Below are 17,517 nucleotides of genomic sequence, written 5' to 3'. Positions count from 1 at the left end.
CCATCGCGAACACGATGTAGCCGGGATCAGCCAAATGATTCACTGAATGCCGCCATCTTTGTACAGGAGGAGTGCATGCGCAGTTTTAATGTGTCTGCAGAAAGAGGACGGTGGTTTGATTTACTGCACCTGTGCGAATTACGCGTAGGTGCAGTGAATCATTCAGCTGATCTCGGCGGCAGATGTGTGTCTACAGGCAGAGGAAGACGTTAAAGACGTTTTCCCACAAACGAAAGTTCATTTTAAAAATTGTCTGTGTCTGACCGTGTACGGAGCATAACACATATCCTGGGCAGGGGAGGAAGCAAAAGATAATACTGATGTTAACAGCAGGGGATCACAGTGGATTCAGTTTGTGAGGTTAAATATTTCACTGACTGTTTTTAAAAAATATTTTAACTCACAAAATGTATCCTCTGCAATCTCCTGCTGTTATGTAAGTATATTGCTTCCTCCCCTGCCCAGGAGCTGTGGTATGTTCGGTACACGGCCAGACACAGACAATTTTTAAAATTAACTTTTGTTCGATGGAAAACCCTTTTAAAAAGCAAATATCAATGCCAACATGGCTCTTCCTAAAAAGTACGCCAATGACAATGAAAGGAAAGCAGCAAAGGCACGACATCGAAGACAACAAAGGGCAAATGAGACTCTTGAAGAGCAACGGCATCGCTGGGACAACAACAATACATATAAGCATAGGCATCAAGCACATGAGTCCCCTGATGCAAAAGTCATTAGATTATCACAGGATGCCATTAGGCAACAACAGTGCCGCATGCCTGCCCCTATCGTGACATTACCGCCCTCCTGATGCGATAGCATCGGGCCTCCATCTAGGGTGTATCAGAATAGCCTCAACCATGATAATCATATATTTTAAAAAAAAAAATCCATTTGAAATAAATGGCGCCCACCACACCTGCGCAGTAGCTACTAACGGTGTATATAGAGGTGATCCAATAGCTGCTACTGTGCAGAGAAAAAAAAAATCTTCTCATCTTCTCCTCGAAGATGGCGCCGCCAGTGCCTGCGCAATAGCAGCTATCAGACCACCTCTATATACACCGATAGCTGCTACTGCGCATGCTCGGTGGGTGCCCTGAAGCACAAAACCTGTTCCTCATCACCGAAACAGAGTGTTTGTCCTCCGTGGTGGCCTGCGGGCAGGTCTATCCTTTTTTTCCTCTTAAGGATAAAAAACCCAGAATAAAAATGAGATAAAACCAGCACAATTGAGTACCAGGTATACTCCAAAATTTAACTATATACAAGAATTTATATTTGTTTTTTATTATTGTGTATATGGTATTTTTACAAACAATTAATAAATATTGTACTCCCTCGTTCTTGTATGTAATTTCCTTTTTTTCCTCTTGCCTAGAGCAGGAAGATAACACTCTGCCTACAGTCCCACCCCAGAGGAATGGGCATCTCATTAACTGAAAACTTTTAACACTGATTACACAAGAACCACAAGACTGATTTTTTCACCCCAGATATCATTTTAACCAGTATAAACACTGCCAGCCTGACAATGCCTGTAGTTTACTTAGCAAAATCCTGCTGACAGGTTCACTTTAATGGAAGGAGAAACTAAATAGGATAAGATGAGCACACAAACTCCAAGCAACGATCTCTGGAACAGTCTCCAAATGCCAACTCCATCCACAAACTACACCTCCAACTCCAGAACCAGGCAGCAAGAACTTACACTGGCAATCCCCAAGTGCCAGAGGAGAGTAACTACAGCAGAGGGGAGTGGCCAACACTGAACAGCTAAGACAATCCAGATAGGAAAGCTCCAGGAGCTTCAACTGAACATCTTAACCCTTGCACTGTCAGCAAGGAAAAAACCTACACGGTTTAATGCAATGGTGAAGTACTTCTACCAGTGCAGGAGTAAGTGAAATCGGACATTGTGGTCTTCTAGCCCCCTCTCTGTTGTGGTATCCCCATGACAACAGGTAGGCACAAGGACAGCAAAAGTAACTCTTCCTTATGAAGACCCCACTACAAGACTCACTTTCTCATCAGCCAGACACTCCTATACATGTATCAAAAAGGTAAGGTTGACAATGGGGTTAACTGAATTTTTAGGCTTTAACTGGAGTCATGCTACAATGAAACCTTGCAGCTGAAAAAACAACATTTACTTTGAGTATTATTTGATCAGTGACTCTTGGCAGAAATATTCCGGATCTTACATTGATCGCCAATTTTGTGAGCACACAGACATTGCTACCCCCTCGTTTTAGAAGGAGACCTCTGCATGGATGCAGGCAGATAATGTTAGTCAGGGGATTTTCACTGGACACAAAACAAGAGCTGGCTTCAGATTCTCTGCGCTGTGCAGGAGCTCGCAGCAGCTGTGCTAAGCCGACACCGTGGCTGGCTGCCTCTGATAGATACAGCCTGGCATCTAGACACTGCAGCTCCTATCTAGTCTAACTGCGGGCATATTCCAGCTCAGAAACACCACTTTAAACAGGAAAACAATGTTTAGCTGCCCTTCCTTAGAAGAAGCAAAAAAAATGAAACTGTCAGATAAAACATTGCATCTAAATTACAAGGGTCGATTACATTTCCGCATTAGATATACTACATGACTATATTATATATATTTGTGGGATCCCAACAATAATATTATCAATGCTACTAAATACCGTAGTTATTTTCAGTGGGAAAGACAATGCTTTGATGTCATTGCACTGACTAATAAAAAGAGGGAAGGCTTTTATCTATTCATTTTTTGTTTTATTCTTCTGCACCTACTTCGCCCTACTCATGCAGGAGTCATAACTTCCATTTAGAAAAGCTATAACTAATAGAATCCAGATGCATGCCAATGAATGATCAGTTTTCCGATATTTCTTTTGCAAAGAGATCCTAAATATTCATTAAAGGTCTGAGAGACAAAAAATATAATATGGTTACGGCTGTAGAAAAACACAAGTATACTCCCCCCTCCCCCTCCACGGTCCAGCGCAGCGCTGCCTCTCTGCTGCTGACCCAGTCTTTGTTCAAGGCATGAATACAGTGCACATGATGGCTGCAGCTAATCACTGGGGCTTATCAACCCATGTACAATCAGTGTTCTGTACTATCAGCAGAGAGGCTGTGCACAGTGATTGGCTGTCAACAAAGATCAGAATAAGACAGAGAGGTAGTGCTGGAGATGGGGGGTGGGGAGTGGGAAATGAGTAACATCTGAGATTTATTATTCTATACAACTGCAACCCTATGGTTATTTTGGATCCTGGAAAACCACTTTAAAAATGGATTTCAGGATCTGTTACGGTGGGCACAGGAGAGCGGAGTATGTCATTTGGCACTATGCACTGTGATGTCATCAGTGGGCTTCCATCTGACTCCAGGTCAAGCTTATCTAGATCCTTCTCTAGATCCTTGCTTTAACAACAGGCAGCGACTAATAGAATGGTATTTAACAGGGAGGAATGCAAGCCTCTACATCTGGGCAAGAAAAGCGCAAATTACATCTATAGGAAGGAGGAATAGAACTAAGTAACAGCACGTGTGAAAAAGACTTGGGTATACTAATAGATCACAGACTGCACATGAGTCAACAGTGTGATGCAGCAGCAAAAAAGGCAAACAGTTCTGGGATGTATTAAGAGAAGCAAAGAGTCTAGATCACGTGAAGTAATTAGCCCCCTCTACTCCACCTTGGTCAGGCCTCATCTGGAATACTGTGTCCAGTTCTGGACACCACATTTTAAAAAAAGACCAAATAATCGGTGCAAGTTCAGAGAAGATCTACCAGGATGGTCAGTGGACTGCAAACTATGTCCTACGAGGAATGGTTAAATGTTCTGGGAATGTGTATCTTGCAAAAAAGAAGGCTAAGAGGAAACTTAATAGCGTTCTACAAATATCTGAAGGGATGTCACAGTGTAGAGGGTTCATCCTTATTCTCATTTGCACATGGAAACAATGAAACTGAAAGACTTAAGATACAGATTACATATGACAAAAATCTTTTTGACAGTGATCATTGAGTGGAACAGGTTGTCAAGAGAGGTGGCGAGTTCTCCTTCAATGAAAGTCTTCTAACAGAAGAGACTCAGACTGTCTGAGATGGTTTAGTGAATCCTGCAGGGGGTTGGACATGATGACCCAGGAGGTCCCTTCCGACTTGAGCATTCTATGAAAGCCATCACAGCATGCAAAAGAAGAAAGTAAAAGAGGAGGTTCTGCTGTGAGCAGACCCCCGATTCTCTACCAGCAGCTGAATGTCTGAAGGGGTGGCACTGCAATATTATATACAAGTCAGTGGTCCTCGAGACCACTAAGAAATCACAACTCACAGGAGAAAGCAATTTATTACGGCACGAGAATCCGATAGTATAATAGCTATTTTGGCATTACCTATTTATGTATTGCTTATTCGAAGAACAGGTGGTCAATTTGTGAGTAAAGCCCCTTTCACACATCAGTTTTCTGCTGTCAGTTACAAACCGTGGGCTCGACGGATTGACAGATCCGTCGCAGATTGTGAAAAACTGATGCGACGGATTCGTTTTTCCGACGGATCCGACTAGTGGATCTGGCTAATTGGATCGGAGCATGCTCGGTTAAAAAAAACAGAATCCGTAGCCAGATTCCATCATTTGATGGATCCGGCGCCCATAGACTTCCATCCGTGCAAACGATGGATGGCGAAGGATCCGTCACTGTCCGATTTTTCCACATACACAAAAAAACGTTACTTTGTCGGTCGTCTTTGGCCGCCAGACAATTTTCAACGGATCCGGCGAACAACGGATGAAACGTGAGGCCATCCGTCGCAATCCGTCGCTAATACAAGTCTATGAGAAAAAAACGGATCTGGCTGCATCAGTCGCCGGATTTGTTTTTTTTCAAAATTCGACAGATTGCGACTGATAGCAAAAACTGATGTGTGAAAGAGACCTTAGCCAAATAAATATAGGAAGACCACCATGGCATAAGATCCATCACTAAGGGTTTCCCATTGTACAGGATGCGATGTTACTGCCCTCAGCAGGCAACCAGATCAATGTGATCCCCATAAATCACGACAACATGGTCATCGCTTCACTTGTGTTTCTTATCTGCATAATGCGACTGTAATTACTAACCAACAGCTCGCAGGTTTCTACACGTCCCATGAGAATGACCACCGATAAGATCCCACTGATACAACATTAACATGGTAAGCAAAAGCTTCAAGTACAGGGGAAGCGGTGCATTTTTTTTTTTTTTAATTATAACTTGGGATGGACAAATCCTTGAAGATCCCGTGGGGTCACTGTTGGGTATCCTTTAATTTAAGATTTGCATTTAAAAAGGAATTGTAAGATCTTCATACCCTCCCCTCCCCCAATGTACTGAAGTATTAGACCCACTGGCATCAATTTAATAGTAATTACTATTAGAAGGTTTCCATATCATATCACTTTAATGTCAGTTTTCTAAAATTTATAAACATGAAGAGTAGCTTATCGTCATTAGCTGGGGAGTTAAATGTAGCATATTGTTCCCTGTTATAGTATAGTGGGGGCGCTGATTGTCCATCAACTTAGGGGACACAAAAATAAGTAAATCTATTAGTGATTAGTATCCGTGAAATTAAATAACTGCATGTCACATCCAGCATGTAATGTTATGTTTCTATATTACATCACTGACAGCTGTGATATGTGTATTGTACTTAAATCTCCAAGATCACTAGAAATATATTTGAGATTGTAGTATAGTTCTTCTGATCCACTATGTCGCTTACCCCATGTGCAGGACATTGCAGTAGCTTGCGTATCCATGGTTACGACCATCCATATAATGACAGTGAGTTATTAGTGGTCATAACCATGGATACCAAAGCTACTGCAATGCCCTGAACATAGAGTAAGACAGAGAATCAGAGGAACTATACTACATTTCTAACTGGAGGCATTTGCTAATATTATTACTACACCTACTACAGATAGGATCTCGGAGTTGGAAAAAGCCCTTTAACAAAAAAGTGAATCAAGCCTCAAAAGGGACATTCTGATATTTTGAGCCTTATCCACAGAATATGATATAAAGATCTGAGATAGAAATGCCCCTTTATGAAAGTTGTCTCATAAGGGCCACCGCTGTCCTTATGTACAAAAATGATGTAAAATATAGACAGAGGACCACTGGCAGACACAGACAGAAGAGACCCCTGTGCAAGATTACGGTATATGGGCTTTTTACAGTCCAATAGCTCATCATAATGCAAAGTTTCAACTTCTTTGGTTGTGTAAATGGGCCCTTTTACCTCTCGAGCCCCTGTGATACGTCCGCGCCCGCAGAGGACCCTTCTCAGAGCCGGATCAGTAAGCTGATAGAACGTAGATGCTCTTGCTCTGACCGACTCTGGTTCTCCATGTAACACATGGGTCTCCCTCATCTGAAGAGGGAATGCCGTGCTGGTTTGGAGCTGGCCCCACAGCCAATGGCTACTACGTCCCCCAAAGAGGTCATGAAAAGTAAGAGACAAAATAGGGTTGCTTTTCTAATAGAATCTGCCATCGCAAGATTGGGTCATTGTATTTTTGCTAAACAATTCCCTCTACATTCACAACATATGTGACGGATAATGAAAAAGTGAAAAATCGGACTTGTAATCTCAGACTTGTTCCTGTATTATATGGCTCGGGGCTCTTCTTTGGAAATACAACTGCAAGGTGAAAAGCAAAATAAACAAAATGTATCAGTTTTTTGCTAAACAAGTCCAAAAACCTGCCAGACACTGAGCATCTGCAGGATTGGTATGCATGAAGACGTCCCGCAGATTAGCAGGATTGTCCCAAGGACAACAATTGTCACTGCTCAAATCCTTTGAGTGGTCGGCGGCAGGTTGATGACAGAGGAGGCCGCGTGGGTATAATGACAGCCCAGCCAATGGAGCAGGGCAGAAGGGCTCGGACAAAGGCTCATATGCATATGGGGCCTATTACTGAGCCTCACAAGAGCAGGTGTCTCCACAGGGAGCACAAAAGGGGTAGCAGATAATGGATGCAAAGTGGATTTATTGCCCTCACCAGCACAGCAGATGGCAGCGATTGCAAGCTCTTTTGGACACAGAGGACCCCCTCCTTTTTTTTTCCATTTCTTTATTTTCCCATCCTAATATTTCTCAGAATCATACAGCAATTATCAATGAATCACCGTATGAATATGAATATAGCTCCGAGACGACTTGAATACATTGGGGTTCCTTTATGGATTCTTTCCATAGTCAATCATCACAGAGGTGACACATGTGTGGCGCCATCATACCAACAATATATATTCACAGTCACGACCAGCTCTGCGGCTACTGTAAACCATGGTATACACGGATCCCACGTCCAAGATATACAAAGACATACGGAGATATACCACCACACCAGCCTTCTAGCTATACGGACGGCAATCATCATGGGGAAGCGGACGGTAAGAAGACACACCGATAGAATATACAGATCAGACATCTGATGGAAAACCCACACATCAGGCCATATTACAATGCAAGCTGAGCCGGCACACACAATTCTGCAGGCTGCGCCAACCGGGAGAGCGCAGAGCAGGCCATTGTAGCACAGCGGAGCACCAGGCAGCATGGACAGGCTGGGAATAGAGAAGATGGCATTACCTGGCACACACCCGGGCATGCTGGATCCTTAGTGTCCCTATGCTCCTGATGAAAGGGAAGCCCAGATTAGTCCCTCTGCAGAAATGCTGCCATCCTTTCCCCAGCTCCTGACCTCCAGTGCTCACATTAGTGGCTCGGATGCTTCAGCTGCCTCCTTGCTGTTCCCTAGCCCATGATGTCACCAGCTTTCTGTGGCCCGGATTGGCTACCAGGCGGCTGATAATAATACTACTAATAGCACTAGGAGGGCTGGGATAGGCAAATCTTTTGTTTCGAAGCAGGAAGTGCATTGAAACCTTTCTGAGCAGGAGAGGGAGGGAGCTCAAAAAAATGTGATGCTTTCCCTAAACCCATATGCATTGTGTGTGGTCAGAGGCTGCAGACACCTACCTGCCATCTGAGTGCACAGTCACCTAGCCAGCATGGCGCTGCCCGCAGCTCGGTGCCCACACTGAACATGGAGACAGGCAGATTAGAATTCTCATTTATTTTCATCAATTGTTAAGAATATATTTTTTAAAAATGCATGCCCATCGATGATCTATAATAATCTTCATAGACATAGCGCCAAAATATTCCGCAGCACTTTACACATCTAAGATCCTTTACATCCTACACAGTAAAGGACCAAAAAAAAAAAATCTACCGGTAATTCAATTTTGACCAATAGTCATACGATTTTGGCCGTTACGTAAGCTCATCACACAGGGGTCACTATGCCATCCTACAACGACAATGTACGGCACATCAATATTCATGTGTTTTACAGAGGGTAGAGCAGCAGTAAGGAGAAACCCATTTGCTACCAGAAGTAGAGGACGCGATCAATCACGTGCCGTAAAATGGGGGCACCGAAGGAGTGCAGCCCAACCATAAAGGAGGCATCAAGGAACACGTGTATTGCAGAATATCGTCATCACCAAGAACGAACCTAACAGCACAGGCATGTGCTCCTAACAAAATATTAGCTTCACTCCATCCGCTAACACATGGGGGACTTACTTTTGAAAACGACGAAGAGGGGCTGAAAGACGGTGGCTGCAGAGCTGCACCCCAAGAAGTAGCAAGGTTCCGTTCTCTGAAGTGGCCATGATGGGGATTTATGGACCACTCTATACCAGAAGACAAATATTAACTGAACAGTCTACATTTTTAGTACCATATTTCATTTATTCAAAAAATATAATTTGTGAAATGTAATATCAGTTCCTAGCACACACAGCTAGTGGGCCCAGCATATGGTACAATACCGAAACTTGTATATAGGCATTGTCCCAGAATCAAAGCAGTACCAATATGGTAGCCCCATTCATACCCCCATAGTAGCTACAGCCAGTACACCCATAGTCATTTTAATGTCCTCAGCATAGTTACAGTTCTCCCCTAGCAGTGACAATGTTCCCACATTACCCAAACAGCGGTTACAAGGATGGTACAGTACCCAAACTGTGCAATCCTAGCCAATTTACATGGTTTTGCCCACAGTGACTCAATTAGTTAATGCATCCTCAGTGTATGCTCACTGTACCTGCTCAGCAGGTGACGTGCCCCATGTCACTGCACCCCTAGAGTGACAAATCACAAGCAACTGTGCTCACAGTGCCCAGTAAAGTCTCAGGATCGTGCAAGACACAGATTCATCTCAACTATGACTCCACAGCACTGGTCACTACTGAGCATGTACATAAAGTGCAGCACAGATCAATCTCACTTATGACTTCACAGCACTAGTCACTACTGAGCATGTACATATAGTGCAGCACAGATTCATCTCACCTATGACTCCACAGCACTGGTCACTACTGATTATGTACATAAAGTACAGCACAGATTCATCTCAACTATGACTCCACAGCACTGGTCACTACTGATCATGTACATAAAGTACAGCACAGATTCATCTCAACTATGACTCCACAGCTCTGGTCACTACTGAGCATGTACATAAAGTACAGCACAGATTCATCTCAACTATGACTCCACAGCTCTGGTCACTACTGAGCATGTACATAAAGTACAGCACAGATTCATCTCACCTATGACTCCACAGCACTGGTTACTACTGAGCATGTACATAAAGTGCAGCACAGATCAAGCTCAACTAAAAGCAGAGACCCTTAGATCAGGACCAGAACAGATATTTATAGAACATCTCAAATTTTATCAAAACAATTACAGCTCATCCTGCACTGAACTATGTACCCAATTTACCATTATATATTTTAGGAGACAGACGGTCCATTTTTTACCAAATCCACAGCCCTGAATGAGGCAGGGGAAGGGGAGAAAGAAGAACTAAGCACCTGGCAGACACTTTGGTGCTGGATTCACAGGCACACCGGTTAGAAATATAGTAACACGCAAAAAACAAAATCATAATGGTCAAAGATTGTGTTATTCCTCAAATACACACAAGACAGCATGGTCTGAAAATCACATGAAATCACAGATTTAACCAAACATTTGTAATCTTATACTGGAGATGCAGAAATAGATCAGGGTATTATAAACAGCCATTTGCCATGAAAATCTTTACTCACTCTACAAAATAAAACCACATATGCAAACAGCAGGAGATCCTTCCATTCATGCAAAGGATAGAAACTGCAATCACATGATCTTGTAAATAGATATCATCCTCCGGAACATAACACTTAACATTATGGAACATGGAGTAACACAAATAGCACATTCTAAGGGTATGAGTGCTGGAAAAGACACTCTGCAGTGAGCTATACATTGTAGCTAAGTCACTTGAGCTAGAGTCAAACCCTAGCTCTGCAGGCTCCGATTATCTGCACCTGGCTGGCTCTGCAAATCACCAGGTGTTCACCTTATTCTATCAGTTTGGGGAAATCGGCCAGCGTGGATTTGTGTTGGGGCTAAAGAGAGAGTACACACACGTAAATATGTATAGCTCACTGCAGAGTCTGTTCTCGAGCAGATTGACTTCTAGAAAATTTCAACACACATTGCAAAATCATTGTTAGGAGACAAGGATATATTAGGTCAGGGATTCTCAACTTCATAACCACTGGAAAAACCCCTGAAAAATGGTTCACCAATTTCTAGTTAAATGATCCTTTGTATAGTGGTGAGTAAAGTATTTTGCAATTCTTAATAGTATTCCAGGATCTCTGACAGTTTTGTCTGACCCACGTTAAAGGGCATGTGTCAGTAGGATCAAACCTCCTAAGCAGTCTACGTAGGCATGCAGGTCATAGGAAGATGGATAAAATGATAATTTGATATCTGTGCTCTCAGGTCTTATTCCAGAGAAATCCACATTTTTCTTAATATGTAAATGAGCTGTTCAGGACTATAGGCCGTACACCGATCTCCCTGAGAATCTGCCTCCAGAGATTTTAAATGAAATGGAGTATGACCACTGTGATGTGTAATGGCCGCTCTCTGCTTTCCTGATCTCACAGCAGAGCTGTGGGTGATTGTACCTGACACCTCTGCAGGTTCCTCTAAGCTTCCATCTCACAGGCAGACCGGGCTGCAGTACAGCAGAGCTGTGAGAGCTGCAGCAAATGTGTTTGCAAGGAGATACAGTTCAGTTCAACTGTTCTGTGGTAATTACATGTCTCACACTGGTAACAACCCCTTTCAATTCTAATAATCTCTGGAGGCAAATTCTCAGTGAGATCTCTGTCTGGCACATAGGGTGGAACAGCTCATTTACATATAACAAAAAATGTGGATTTCTCTGGAATAAGACATTGAATTGCAGATATCAAGATATTTTAGTCAGCTTCCTTTGCCCTACATGCAAATATAGACGGCTTTGGAGGATTGATCCTACAGACCGATTTCCTTTAAACATATTATGACTAATCAGTTTGCCATTGATACAGTTTTGGAGCGACAGTCTTCTTAAAAAAAGGGGTTTTCTGGTTTTGGGTCCAGCACAGATTCCTCCCGCCGCTGCTCCTGCCGTCTGCCATTTTCTACAGCACCGAGGTTACATCGGCAGCACTGTAGCCAATAACTGAGCTCAGTGGCCCTGAGCAACTTGAACCGTCAACTTGGGGAGAACTGATGAGCTCTTTATTGAGAGGAACAGTGTAAAAAAAAAAAAAGGCAACATCTGAATTTTACAACAGGAATAGGAATATTAGCCAGGCTAGACACGGACTACTAGCAAGATATTTTTTCCCTTTGTTCCCAGGAGCGAACCATTGCCATTAATAATGTAAAAGCAACAGCACTTGGTTGGGAAACATTTCTGTATGCCGCTCTACTCTATGTATGTTCTATGTGTGTAAGAAAGACATTAACCCCAAAGCCTATCCAAGCTGATCTAAGTGTAGGGCAATGTCCCAACCCTGGAGAAACACTGACATACATCACTTTTCTAAGCTTTCCAGCTCAGTTTAGTGCATTGTACTCTAGTTGAGTTGTGCATTAATATTGGCTCATGATGCCAGTGCACAGCGCGGCTCTCAGCTCCAGCCATTACCTATTTATATAGAACTAAATATATGTGAAAAGACAATTCAAAAGTACATTATTGGAAGATGGGCAAATCCTCCGGACCATAGGCCTTGCCAGATGCTTCTGGGAAGAGACACTCAATAACAGCCAACAGCCTCATGGATATAATAAGAGCCTTGATTTCATTCTGCACAATTTTTCGAGCATTAGTAGAAAACTGTATATGGGCCATCGCTGCCACTGGGACTTGTAAAGGCTTCTGGGGATATCCAATTAACATTCACTGGTATACAATAGGTGCATGCTGCCATGCGGTCATTTACTGATCAATAGCAAGGTGGCTGAGAAATTCAGCGACGTCACAAATGATTGAGGACTTCAAGATGAACTGATCATGTGGGGGAAAAATGGGGAATTGTCCTGAGGACTTCATCTAGGAGCCTCAAAATATCCTACATGCTAATGGACAGTATAATCTGAAGACAAGACATCCAGATTGAAGAGAATAGCACGCAACAGGAACTTAAGTTTCTCTTTTCATGTCAATTTTCAAGACTCCAACATTATGAGGATGGTTCCTGTTGCTGTGGGTAAGCTAGCTGATCCAATGCTCACTGCATGGCAATTTAATCAGGTGACCACCAGGGGCACTATATATGCACTAATGTTTCCACCAATACCAACCACTAGTATATTTGTAGATCTTTAGCCAAGGAGGACTCCTGGTTTCCAATAGAAAGGGTGGATTTCTGTTCTGGATCTGCATATGGATGTAGTGTGCCCATGTGAACAAGCGCTGCAGAAAAGTTAAAGCTTAAACACCACTTTAATTGCCATATCATAAATCGATAATACACATGAAAATGAACAAGTTTGTAATATATCTAAATAAGAAATCAGCTTCTTTCTCCCGCATGTACAGTATCGCTCACCCTCAATTCATGGGTAACATTTCTATTCAGTGAAGACAGATTTTTCCATCACGGACATAGAAGATGATAGTTGGCGAGTTTAAAATTCTGTGGAGACGAAGGAGGAGCTGGAGACAGATATTCTGCTGCAAGTTCTCCTGAAACAACAGTTTCCATAGAACTTTATGGGCACCAATTGCCATCTCCGATCTCAGTAATGGCAAAGTCTGTATTCACTGAAGACAGATTTTACTTTGAGAATAAAAGATCAGTCCAGGAGGAGAAATAAGCAGATTTCTCTGACAAGATATATTAGAAAGTACCGGTATGTTATTTTCAAGAGAACTATCGATTTACAAAATATAAAATTTACATGAGGGTTTTGCCAAGTACCCATACACAAGAGATAGCTGCCGAACCTTCTTCACACAGGAATACTTAGCAAGATCTGCTGAAAGACTTCTACCTGTAGAAGCTTATCATCTCCTCGGAGAGCAAAACTATTGACTGCTGAAAAGTTCAGCAAGCCGGATCCCTCTCACCCTCAACATCTGTCAGGGGAGAGACGGGAGACCCCATTGCACATTTCACTGTCAGCTGATCTCGCCGATATCGAAGGACTCTAGTCCAATGTGTATGGAGGCCTTCAATGTAGTGAATGATGGACAGTCTATATCAAATATGTATGTCCCACTACAAATACTATTCGTTTCTATGTAATAGACTGCAATGTTCACTCCTGCCGGCTGCTGGTCTTTACTCGGGAGAGCTGACTACGGTCAACAGATCTGCAAATTAGAATCTGTCTGTATATTCTATGTGCTACACTATACTATATAGTGTATTGTATTGTTCTGTTAATACTATCTCTCCAGAAGAAGGAGTTCACAGTATGTCCTCTAGTAAATGTTAGGTCCAAGAGTCAAAATCACAGAGTTGCCATATGTAATAGACCTCTGTTATTCCACATGATACATAAAAGGAGGATGATAAAATAAAATACAAAACAAGGGAAAATTAAGAGGTCATTCATTATATGTACCAATCAGGTTCTTCCTCTCATTTCCCATAAGCCCTTGGATACATAAAAGTTTCCATCAGAGTGGTAGATATGGTATCAGTACCATTTTGAATGTGCAATCATTTGTACAATCTCCCCAAGCACCACTTCCATACGTTCTGTCTGAGTAAGCCATTTTTAGCATATAAAGCAGACTTCCCGAGGAGGAGGCCTGATCGCCTGGCGGAAGATATTAATTTTGCACAGGTGCTCACGGTGGTAACAAAACATTCCCTGCTGCACATAAACCTTCAGATTAATTCACTGTAAAAATTCTTGGCAGATTACAGGTTAGACATGGGATGTCAACAGTGGAAGCCAAACCTTCAGACCTCTAGGACTTCATTACTATTCTTGGACTGGAAATAAATTCTCAGGCTGGCTGCTAAATAAGGCAATTTCCAGGAGAATGGAAAATGGAAAAATGAATCTAAAGCAACACTGAAGCAAATCCTTTTTTTGCCTAACACATATGAATAAAGAATAATGGAGAGAATCTAAGAATACCTGTTTCAGTTGTGATATTTCTGGGTTGGCTGCCAAGTTCAAATGATTCCTCTAATGCCAACTGGTAGTTCAGTGACATAGGACTGCTGTCCACCAATTCACATTGTTAAGTCTACCTGTATCCTATGTAATGCACCTTCAATGTATCTTTTCTGCCTCCTGCTTCTGATAGGTGTCTCCTGCTTCTGATAGGTGTCTCCTGCTATTACAGACAGGAGGAAGCAGTGACAGGCTAAAGATACATCTCACAGTGTGGACAGAATATTTATTTACGGTATTTTACCCAATTATATAGAACCATTAATTCCACAGCACTTTACAGACATTATCATCACTGTCCCCTTTGGAACTTACAATCTAAACTCCCTATCAGTATGTATTTGGAGTGTGAGAGGAAACCGGAGAACCCAGAGGAAACCCACACAAACATGAGGAGAACATACAAACTCATTGCAGATGTTGTCCTTTGTGGGATTTGAACCCAGGACCTCAGTGCTGCAAGACAACAGTGCTAACTACTGAGCCACCATGCAGAATATGACGTATATCTCACACAGGGGCGGACATATCATTGGTGCAACCTGAGCACCTGCTCAGGGGCCCAAGAGGTACAGGAAACTGTTTATACTTCCCCTGCCTTCTGCTTCCAATAGATTTCTCCTGCTCTTGCAAGCAGGAGAAAGGGTCAAGCTGCATCTTAATATATGCAGAATATCCAGTGTATCATGTGAGATGCCGTTTAAGCCCATCTCCCATCTCCTGCTTGTTATACTTTCTTCTGCTCTTACTAGCACTGCAGTCAGTCAATGACAAGCAGAAGACAGGGGAGGCAGGCGGAAGCTCCATCTCACATGAGACACTGGATATGCTGCACACACCATTAAGATACAGCTTCAGCCTTCTTCCCACTTTTAAGAGCAGGAGAAACCTATTGGAAGCAGAAGGCAGGGGAGACAGATTGAAGCATTCTGCACAGATTACTAACAAATAGCAAAGATAGTGTGTGTCAGGGGTGCTATATAATTACAGCTGATGGATGTGTGGACTTCTCAGGTGTGATAGAATTGCAGCACATGCACGGATATAAATTGCTAACATACAGATTAACATAAATAAATTTTCATGTCCCACATATGTATTCTACCCCTATAAGTCACAGCCAAGATCAGCAATCTGAACTTCATTAAAAATATACTCTTACCAGATGGAAGAGCAGGGATCATTCTATGAATACAATCTTTCCTCTCTGAGAGCAGACAATGGAAGCACTAAATGCAGAGTTATTTTAAGCAAGAGAAAACAAGAAATTGGAGCGTCACTTTTAAAAATTAAAAAGTGGAGTATAAATAAGTGTTAAAAATAGATTAAATTTGGGCTATCTACATTATGTTACTCACAGTTTCGAGACGTTTCTCATTTTATTTTCATTTGTTATACAGCTGCAAAGACATGGATCGGAGAGTTGGCGTGACAGTCAGTGTGAGGCATGCTGCTATAAAACAGATGTGATTAAAAGCTGTGGGGGTGGTTTATTAAATTTTTTTTGTGTGGTTTAAAATGGCAATGAAAGGTCTTTAAAATAAGGTTTGATGCCCTGCAAAGAATTAAGACTAGGTTTTTAAAAATTGGCAACTGGATGTATATCCTCGGACAAACATACAGATGAAGTGTATTGCCCCGCACAGTCCCATTGATCGATGCACCGCAATACACGCTGCCAGCCAATCAGTGGCCAGCAGCTGACGTCAGCGTACATGTGACCATAGCAGTGACGTCATTCACTCCCATCGCATGCTGAAGTCAGCTGCTGTCTTAGGGTATGTGTCCACGTTCAGGATTGCATCAGGATTTGGTCAGGATTTTTCATCAGTATTTGTAATCCAAAACCAGGAGTGGAAGAGAAAGAGAAAGAGAAAGAGAAAGAGAAAGAGAAAGAGAAAGAGAAAGAGAAAGAGAAAGAGAAAGAGAAAGAGAAAGAGAAAGAGAAAGAGAAAGAGAAAGAGAGAGAGAGAGTCCGGAACCCGACTTTACAGTAGAATCGGCCGATTTCACGCGATCCGACTTTCGAGAAGGTCGGGTTTCACAAAACCCAACTCGATCCTAAAAAAGCAAAAGTCGCTCAACCCTACTTACAAATACTGATGAAAAATCCTGACCAAATCCTGATGCAATCCTGAACGTGGACACATACCCTTACAAGAGGACGAGGGCATTGGGGGAGTGAAGGGAAAGTGAGTCTTTATTTATCTTAAATCAGTGGCCATACTACTACTACTACATGGATGACTATGGGCTGTGCATTACACCATATGGATGGTTATGGACTGTGCTTATACTATATGGAGGACTATGGTGTGCATTACACTATATGGATGACTATGGGATGCATTATACTATATGGAGGACTATGGTGTGCATTACACCATATGGATGGTTATGGACTGTGCATTATACTATATGGAGGACTATGGTGTGCATTACACTATATGGATGACTATGGGATGCATTATACTATATGGAGGACTATGGGATGCATTACACTATATGGATGACTATGGGATGCATTACACTATATGGAGGACTATGGTGTGCATTACACTATATGGATTACTATGGACTGTGCAGTACGTACATACATATACACACACCCCACGATGGGGACCAGTATAAGAGACATATACCAGGATGGGGACATATATACACCGGGGATCCAGTCTAAATCTAGCATCAGGGCCCATCAGACTCTAGTTACGCCACTGACAGACATACGTCTGCAGGGTATACTTGTACTGTAGGCCAGTGTTCTTCTATTAGATAGTTATGAAGTATAGTTCTGTAACTTGATTGCTTACAAATAAAAACAGTGGTGAACTATTTTCACTTTCTGGCCTCGGTCTTTGACAGCTTCCAAACGGGAACATTTCCACCAGCACATGTGCATACTGACAGATGAG

The 17,517-nt window shown here is 42.4% G+C and overlaps 1 protein-coding gene across 6 annotated transcripts in view; it reads right to left on the bottom strand.

Annotated features, from left to right (window-relative positions):
• The window catches only part of PAK3 (p21 (RAC1) activated kinase 3), a 208,012-nt gene that overhangs the window by 107,731 nt on the left and 82,764 nt on the right, over positions 1 to 17,517 (bottom strand). For 2 of the 6 annotated variants that reach the window (XM_077285157.1, XM_077285160.1), the window contains exon 1: positions 7,646 to 7,828. The exons of the other annotated variants lie outside the window; for them this stretch is intronic. The gene's annotated coding sequence lies outside the window, so the exon portion shown is untranslated. Of the gene's footprint in view, positions 1 to 7,645; positions 7,829 to 17,517 lie in introns of those variants that run through there. 6 annotated transcript variants of the gene reach the window in all.

Source organism: Ranitomeya variabilis, chromosome 2, assembly GCF_051348905.1.
Source record: "Ranitomeya variabilis isolate aRanVar5 chromosome 2, aRanVar5.hap1, whole genome shotgun sequence".
Classification (NCBI taxonomy): Eukaryota; Metazoa; Chordata; class Amphibia; order Anura; family Dendrobatidae; genus Ranitomeya; species Ranitomeya variabilis.
The sequence above is the reverse complement of the archived record's forward strand: the minus strand, read 5'-3'. Positions and strand labels throughout refer to the sequence as shown.